The sequence below is a fragment of the Hylobates moloch genome, unplaced genomic scaffold (genome assembly GCF_009828535.3).
Source record: "Hylobates moloch isolate HMO894 unplaced genomic scaffold, HMol_V3 SCAFFOLD_7, whole genome shotgun sequence".
NCBI lineage: Eukaryota > Metazoa > Chordata > Mammalia > Primates > Hylobatidae > Hylobates > Hylobates moloch.
This window is the reverse complement of record NW_026652282.1, coordinates 61,014,539-61,024,099: the sequence shown is the minus strand read 5'-3', so window position 1 is coordinate 61,024,099 and position 9,561 is coordinate 61,014,539. Positions and strand designations below refer to the sequence as shown.

General features: G+C 35.8%; 1 pseudogene; it reads left to right on the top strand.

The window, feature by feature from the left end:
- Positions 1-9,360, top strand: part of LOC116811102 (E3 ubiquitin-protein ligase makorin-1-like) — an 11,096-nt pseudogene extending 1,736 nt beyond the window's left edge.
- The last annotated feature ends 201 nt before the right edge of the window (positions 9,361-9,561 follow it).

Genomic DNA, 9,561 nt, shown 5'->3' with positions numbered 1-9,561 from the left:
CTGGAGTGCAGTGGCGCAATCTCGGCTCACTGCAAGCTCCGCCTCCCAGGTTCATGCCATTCTCCTGCCTCAGCCTCTCCCAGTAGCTGAGACTACAGGTGCCCGCCACCACGCCTGGCTAATTTTTTGTATTTTTAGTAGAGACAGGGTTTCACCATGGTCTCGATCTCCTGACCTCATGATCTGCTCGCCTCGGCCTCCCAAAGTGCTGGGATTACAAGCGTGAGCCACCGCGCCCGGCCTCCCCTTATGCATCTCTTGTAGGGCCAGTCTGGTGGTGATGAATTTTCTTAGTGATTGCTCGTCTGGCAAAGATTTTATTTCTCCTTTGTTTATGAAGCTTAGTTTAGCAGGGTATGAAATTCTTGGCTGGAATTTCTTTTCTTCAAGAATGTTGAAAATAGGCCCCTAATCTCTTCTGGCTTATATGGTTTCTGCTGAGAAGTCGACTGTTAGTCTGATGGGATTCCCTTTACAGGTAATATGACTCTTTAGCTGCCTTTAAGATTTTTTATTTTGTGCTGACCTTGGAAACTGATGACTATGTGCCTTGGGGATAGTCATCTTGTATAGTATCTCGCAGGAGTTCTCTGTGTTTCTTTTATCTGCCTGTGGACCTCTCTAGTAAGATTGGGGAAATTTTCCTGGGTTATATTCTCAAATATGTTTTCCAAGTTGTTTACTTTCTCCTCTTCTCTCTCAGGAGTGCTAATGAATTGAAGGTTAGGTCACCCTGCATAATCCCATATTTCTCAAAGGCTTTTCTAAAAAAATTGTATTTTAGGTACAGGGATACATGTGCAGGATTGTTATATAGGTAAATTGCACATCATGGAGGTTGAGTGTACACATTGTTTCATTACCCAAGTAATAAGCATAGTACCTGATAGGCAGTTTTTGATCCACAGCCTTCTCCCACCCTCCACTTTCAAGTAGATGCTGGTGTCTGTTGTTCTCTTCTTTGTATTCGTGTGTACTCAATGTTTAGCTCTCACTTATAATTGAGAACATGTGCTATTTGATTTTTTGCTCCTGCATTAGTTTGCTTAGGATAATGAGCTCCAGTTCCATTCATGTTGCTGCCAAGGGCATGCTCTTGTTCTTTTTTATGGCTGTGTGGTATGCCATGGTGTATATGTACCACATTTTTTTTATCCTGTCAACATTGTTAGGCATCTAGGTTGAATTCATGTCTTTGTGGTTGTGAATAGTGCTATGAGGAACATACACATTCATGTGTCCTTATGGTGGAACAGTTTATATTCCTTTGTGTATATGCCCAATAATGGGATTGCTGGGCCAAATGATAGTTCCATTTTAAGGTATTCGATAAATCTCTAGACTGCTTTCTACAATAACTGAACTAATTTACATTCCCACCAGCAGTGTATAAGCATCCCCATTTCTCTGCAACCTCACAAGCATCTGTGTTTTTTTTTTTAATAGCCCTTCTGATGGATGTCAAACGGGGAATGTTTTACCATTTCATGTCCCAAGCATGGAATGTTTTACCATTTCTTTGTGTCATCTCTGATTTGCTTCAGCAGTATTTTGTAGTTCTCCTTGTAGAGATCTTTAACCTCCCTGGTTAGCTGTATTCCTAGCCATTTTATTCTTTTGTAGCTGTTGTGAATGGGATTGTTTTCTTGATTTGGCTCTCAGCTTGGAGATTGTTGGTGTATAGCTTATTAATAATAATTGTTTTAAATTTCTGATCGTACAATTCCAACATCACTTCCATATCTGAGTGTGGTTTTGATGCTTGCTCTGTCTCTTTAAATTATGTATTTTGACCTTTATTATACCTTGTAACTTTTTTTAACAGCTAGACAGAAGGTACTGGATAAAAAGAACCCTGGTAAGTGTTTTTTCAGTGGTTTGATGGTAAAGTGTGGGGGGAAGGGAAGTGGTCCATGGTTCTATGAATTAGGTCTTAGCCTGTGCTTCTAAAATGTGAACCTCACCAATGCTTCTCAATCCCTTCTCCCCTGGGATAGGATGGCTAGAGTAATACTGAGTTCAATTTTTTTTCTTTCCTTATGTGGAAGCCTCCAGGGGGCTAGATTTGGGTATTTTCTTCTCCCAGGTCAGTTAGACTCTGATAAATGCTAATAGTTTGGGCTCTGGTAAGATAGTTTCTCTTTAGGGCAGGCCTTATTAAGAAAAACAAAATGCTCTGGCATATTAAAAAATAGTTTCTTTTTTCCTCTCCTTTTCAGAAGCATGGGATGATTTTTTTCCCAATATTCACTGTGAGAATCTGTCAGGTAAAACTCTTAACTGTGTTTCCCCGTTATTAGACATATCCCCAGAGTTTTTTACTCCCAGACTTGTCCACTCGAAGCCTCCAGTAATTTGTCAATTACAGTTCAGGTTTTTCTACCCTGGTACTGGTTCATGTTGAGGTTCTGCTTTGAGGTTTTTGCTCCAGTAAATTATGATTCTCTGTATTCATCTGTCTGCCTCTCTGATTTGGGGGACAGTAATTTTCCCTTTGATTTCACTTTTCTGACAGTTAAAAAGAGTTGCTTGCTTTTCAGTTTGATCAGCCTGTAACTTGTTGTTAAGGTGAAGTGACAACCTCCAAGCTCCTTACATGCCAAACAGAAACTGGAAATTACCCATTCTCTTTTATGACCACATGGTACTCCACTGTATATATGTATAATCTGTGTCTAATCACTTTCCTATGTGTGTGCATTTAGGTTGTTTCTAATGCTTTGCAATTGAAACTATTCCACAGTGAATAACCTTGATCATCTGCATTTTTACATTGTTGGAAATTTAATTTCTGGATAGATTTCTAAAATGAAATTTTTAGTTTAAAATGTAAGGGTATATGTAGCTTCATTAGGTATTATTGTTAAATTTATCTCTAGAAAAATTTTGACAATTTGCATTCCTGCTAGCAAAGGGTAAGAGTGGCTTTTTCCCCCAGCCTCACCAACAGAATGTCTTTTTGTATTTTAAAATTTTTCCAGCTTGATACGTGAGGAATGAAGAAAGTTTGAATATTTTTTGTATGTTGTAGGTCAATTTTTACATATTTATATGAATTATCTATAAACTTTCCCGTATTTTTCTCTCAAGTATTTGGTACTTTGCCCCTCAATCGTGTGTGTTTGTGTGTGTGTGTGTGTGTGTGTATGTACATATGTGTGTGTGTGTGTGTGTATGTACATATGTAAGTGTATGTGTGTGTGTATATATGTATAGTCACACATATATATACATATGTATGTATAGTCACACATATATATACATATATATATATATATATAATGTATATTAGCCCTTTGTCTTTGGGATATGTTGCAAATATGTTTTCCCCATTAGCAGTTTTCCTTTGACTTATCTTCATTTTCATACAAACAGTGTCTGTTTTATTTACTCAATTTTATCAATATTTTCTGCTATGACCTCCAAATTTTCATTCATATTTAGAATGTCTTTGTGTACATGAAACTTAAAGAGGATATGCCTATGTTTTCTTTTAGTATGTTGTCATTTTTTTTTCAGTTAGACCTCTAAATCATTTGGCATAAAGTGTTGTTTATATTATAAGATATAGAACTATTTTTTCTTTTTCCAAGTTTCTATGCAGTTGTCCCAGTGAAACAATAAAAATCCATTTTTTTCTAGTGATTTAATTTTCTTTAGTGATTTGATGTGCGACTGTTATTATCTACTAAATATTCACATCTACTTAGACCTGTTTTTGGACTTTCAATTCTGTTATACTTATCTATTTGCGCTTCCATCTACCAGTATGTCGCTCTTTTAATTATAGAGGCTTCCATGTATGTTTTATTGTTGATGATGATATTCCCTAGTCATATTGTCTCAGTTTATTTTATTTTTTCTTCAACTCACCTAGGTATAAATTATTTTATGTTTACATATCTAATGGACCCTAAATATCGCATTAAAAGTTGATTTTAGGATAAGTTCCTGACAGCATCTTGTTTTCTTGCCTTTGAGTCTTTTTTTTTTTCCTTGAAAGTAGAATGCAGCACAAAAAAAAAAGGGTTCAATTTGGTTGGGTTTCAATTAATGAAAGTTTTGTTCTATCTGCTTAATGGGTTAATAAAAGCAACTTTAGCACTGGGAAAAAAAATTTTTTTTTGTCTCAGTTTTTTGTGTTCTTTCTTGCTTGTTTTCATATATGAACTTAAATATCAATTTTAATGATACTGCAAATTCTCGGCATTTTTATTAGGATTCCAGTTGTGTTTTAAATTTTTCCTCATACTTTTTGCATATTTCTCGTTAAATGTACTTATAGGTAATCTTATTTAAAATTATTTTACATGAGATATTCTCTACTGTATTTTTTCAATCAATAACAGTTTATTTTAATTTTATGTCAGAAAGTTTCAACAACAAAAATTTTAACATGTGGTGTTAGAAAATATTTTCGTAAGATCAAATTTATTCAGCCTGGGAGACAGAGTGAGACTCCATCTCAAAAAAAAAAAAAAAAAAGATCAAATTTATTGTAAACGTGTTTACACTTTGTGTTGAAATCCATTTAAACTTGCATTTTACTTTATTTTTGATTTTTGAAACACCAATATTTCTATTTACTTATTTAATTTATTTTGTAAATTTCAACTTCTATTTTAGATTCAGGGGTACATATGTAGGTTTGTTACACTGGTATATTGCATGATACTGAGGTTTGGGGTTATGATTGATCTTATCACCCATGTAGTGAGCATAGTACCCAATAGGTAGTTTTTCAATTCTTCCACTCCTCCGTGCTCCCCCCTTATGGAGTCCCCAGTGTTTATTGTTCCATCTGTGTCCATGTGTCCCAAATCTTTAGCTCCCACTGATAAATGTGAAGATGGAGTATTTGGTTTTCTGTTCTTGCGTTAGTTCACTTTGGATAATGACCTCCAGCTGCATCCAAGTTGCTGCAGAGGACATGATTTCATTATTTTTTATGGTACATATTTTCCATAGTATATATGTACTACATTTTCTTTACCTAATCCACCATTAATGGGCATTTAAGCTAATTCTGTGTCTTTGCTATTGTGAATACTGTTGCTATAAACATACAAATGCATATATCTTTTGGTGAAATGATTTATTTTCCTTTGGGTGTATACCCACCAATGGGATTGCTATGTTGAATTGGTAGTTCTGTTTTAAGTCCTTTGAGAAATCTCCAAATTGCTTTCCACAGTGGCTGAACTAAATTACATTCTCACCAACAGTGTATAAGAGTTCCTTTTGCTCCACAGCCTCACCACCATCTATTATTTTTTGACTTTTTAATAATAGCCATTGCAATGGATGTGAGATATCTCATTAATTTGTATTTTTTTCTTAAAGTTTTATTTTAGGTTCAGAGGTACATGTGCAGGTACATGTGCAGGTGCAAGAACAAATGGGAGTTTGTTGTACAAATTATTTTGTCACCCAGGTACTAAGCCTAGTACCCAATAGTTACATTTTTCTGATCCTCTCCCTCCTTCCAACCTCCACCCTCAAGGAGACACCTGTGTCTGCTTTTTTCCCTTTGTGTCCATGTATGTTCATCATTTAGCTCCCACTCATATGTGAGAACATGTGGCGTTCCGTTTTCTGTTCCTGCGTTAGTTTACTAAGGATGATGGCATTCAGCCCCAATTATCATTAATTGCAAAGGACATGATCTCATTCTTTTTTATGGCAGCATACTATTCCATGGTGTATATGTACCACATTTTCTTTATCCAGTCTGCCATTGATGGGCATTTAGGTTGATTGCATGTCTTTGCTATTGCAAATATTGCTGCAGTGAACATACACATATGTGTGTCTTTATGATACAATGATTTATATTTTGGGTGGTGTATATGCAGAAATGAGATTGCTGGGTTGAATGGTAGTCATGTTTTTAGTTCTTTAAGGAATTTCCACACTGCTTTCCACAATCAAACTTACACTCCTGCCAACATTGTATAAGTGTTTACTTTTTTCTACAACCTCACCAGCATCTGTTATTTTTTGACTTTTTAGTAATAGCCATTCTGACTGGTGTGAGATAGTATATCATTGTGGTTTTGATTTTCATTTTGCTTATAATCAGTGATACTGAGCTTTTTCTTATGCTTGTTGGCTGCATGTATGTCTTTTGAAAAGGGTCTATTCATATCCTTTGTGTACTTTGTGTGTGTGTGTGTGTGTGTGTGTGAGCAACAAGGCTGTTTATTTCACCCGGGTGCAGGCGGGCTGATTCGGAAAAAGGAGTCAGCCCCTTTGTGCACTTTTTAATGGGATTGCCTGTTTTTTTTCTCATAAATATGGTTAAGTTATTTATAGATGCTAGATATTAGGCATTTGTCAGATGCATAGTTTGCAAATATTTTCTCCCATTGTGTAGTCTGTCTGCTTACTCTGTTGATAGTTTCTTTTGCTGTGAAGAAGCTCTTTAGTTTAATTAGATTCCATTTGCTGATTTTTGCTTTTGTTGCAATTGCTTTTGGTGTCTTTATCATGAAATCTTTACCAGTTGCTATGTTCAGATTGGTATTGCATAGGTTGTTTTTGAGGGTTTTTATAGTTTTGGGTTTTACATTTATTAATCCATCTTGAGTTGATTTTTGTATATGATGTAAGGAAAGGAACCAGCTTAAGTCTTCTGCATCTGGCTAGCCAGTAATCCCAGCACCATTTATTGAATGAGGAGTCCTTTCTCCATTGATTGTTTTTGTCAGCTTTGTCAAAGATCAGATGATTGTGGGTGTGCGGCCTTATTTCTGGACTGTCTATCCTGTTTCATTGGTCTGTGTGTCTATGTGTCTGTTTTTGTACCAGTACCATGCTGTTTTGGTTACTGTAGCCCTGTTGTATCGTTTGAAGTCAGCTAATGTGTTACCTCCACTTTCGTTCTTTTTGCTTAGGATTGCCTTGGTTATTCGTGCTGTTTTTTGGTTCCGTATGAACTTTAAAATAGTTTTCTCTAGTTTTGTGAAGAATGTCAATGGTAGATTTATAGAAATGGCATGGAATATGCAAATAGCTTTGGGTAGTGTGGTCATTTTAATGATATCGATTATTCCTATCCATGAGCATGAAATGTTTTTCTTTTTGTTTGTGTCATCTCTGATTCAGGTTTTCAAGGGGGAATGCTTCCAGCTTTTGCCCATTTAGTATGATGTTGGCTGTGGGTTTGTCATAAATGACTTACTATTTTGAGGTATGTTCCTTCAATATGTAGTTTTTTGAGAGTTTTTAACATGAAGGATGTTGAATTTTGTTAAAAGCATTTTCCACATCTACTGAGATAATCATGTGGTTTTTGTTTTTAGTTCTGTTTATGTGATGAATCACATTTATTGATTAGTATATGTTGAAGCAACTGCATCCCAGGGATAAAGCATGCTTGATCATGGTAGATTAGTTTTTTGGTGTGCTTCTGGATTTGATTTGCCAGTATTTTGTTGAGGATGTTTGCATCAGTGTTCATTAAGGGTATTGGCCTGAAGTTTTCTTTTCTGTTGTGTCTTTGCCAGGTTTTGGTATCAGAATGATGCTGGTCTCAAAGAAAGAGTTGGGGAAAAGTCCCTTGTCAAGTTTTTGGAACAGTGTCAGTAGGAATTGTATCTGCTCATCTTTTTACATCTGGTAGAATTTGTTGTGAGTGCATCTGGTCCTGGGCTTTTTTCTGGTTTGTAGGCTATTTATTACTGATTCAATCCTGGTTGATGGTAACGTGCCCTTTTTCATTTCTAATTCTGTCTATTTGCATCTTCTCTCTTCTTTATTAGTCTAGCTAGCAGTGTATCTATATTACTGTTTTTTTTTTCTAATAAAAAACTCCTGGCTTTGTTAAAATTTTTAATGGTTTTTTGTGTCTCGATCTGCAATTCAGCTCTGATTTTGGTTATTTCTTGTCTTCCACTAGTGTTGGGTTCAGTTTGTTCTTGCTTCTCTAGCTTTTCTTCTTGGGATGTTAGGTTGTCAATTTAAGATTTTCTAACTTTTTGATGTGAGTGTTAGTGCTATAGATTTTCCTCTTAACACTGCCTTAGGTGTGATCCAGAGATTCCACTATGTTGTATTTTTGTTCTCGTTAGTTTCAAAGAACTTTATTTCTGCCTTAATTTTATTATTTACCCAAAAGTCATTCAGAAGCAGGTTGTTTAATTTCTATATAATTATATGGTTTTGAGCAATTTTCTTAGTCTTGATTTCTACTTTTATTGTGCCAAGAGAGGGGTCAAAATGATTTTAGTTATTTTACATTTGCTGATTGTTTTATGTTTGATTGTGTGGTCAATTTTAGAGTATGTGCCATGTGGCATGAGAAGAATGTATATCCTGTTGTTTTGGGGTGGACAGTTCTGTGGATGCTGTCAGGTCCATTTGGTCTAGTGTTGAGTTCAGGTCCTGCATATCTTTGTGAATTTTCTGCCTTGATGTATACTGTCTGGTACTGTCACTGGAGTGTTGATGTATCTGACTATTATTGTGTGGGAGTCTACATTTATTTGAAGGTCTCTAAGAGCTTGCTTTATGAATCTGGGTGCTCCTTTGTTGGGTGCATACATATTTGGGATAGTTAAGTCTTTGTCTTTTTTGATCCTTGTTGGTTTAAAGTCTGTCTGAAATCAGGATTGCAACCTCTGCTTTTTTTTTCTGTTTTCCATTTGCTTGGTAGGTTTCTCTTTTTCCCTTTATTTTGAGCCTGTGGGTGTCATTGCATGTGAGTTGTGTCTCTTGAAGATAACATAGTTTCGGGTCTTGCTTCTTTATCCGACTTGCTACTCTGTGCCTTTCATTTGGGGTGTTTAGCTCATTTACATTCAAGGTTAGCATTAGGTATGTGTGGATCTGGTCCTGTCATCATGTTGTTAGCTCTTTATTTTGCAGACTTATTTGTGTGATTGCTTTATCATGTCACTGGTCTGTGTACTTAAGTGTTTTTTTGTAGTGGCTGGTAATGGTCTTTCCTTTCCATATTTAGTACTTCTTTTAGTAGTTCTTGTAAGGTAAGTCTGGTGGTAACAAATTTCTTCAGCATTTGCTTGTCTGAAAAGGATCTTACTTCTCCTTCATTTATGAAGCTTAACTTAGCTGGATATGCAGTTCTTGGTTGGAATTTCTTGTTTTTAAGAATGTTGAATATAGGCCCACAATCGCTTCTGGCTTTTAGGATTTCAGCTGAGAGGTCCACTGTTAGTCTGATGGACTTCCCTTTGTAGATGACCTATCCTTTCTTTCTAGGTGCCTTTAACCTGTTTTTTTTTTTTTCATTTCAACCTTGTAGAATCTGATGATTATGTGTCTTGTGGACGATCTGGTGAAGTATTTTGCGAGGGTTCTCTGCATTTCTTGAATTTGGATGTTGGCATATCTAGCTAGGTTGGGGAAGTTTTCACGGATCATATGCTAAAATAACGTTTTCCAGGTTGATTCCATTCTCCCTATCTCTTTCAGGGACACAAATGAGTTGTAGATTTGGTCTTTTTACATAATCCCGTATTTCTCAAAGATTTCGTTCATTCCTTTTTCTTTTTTTTCATTCTTGTCTGACTGTCTTATTTCAGAAAGCCAGTCTTTAAG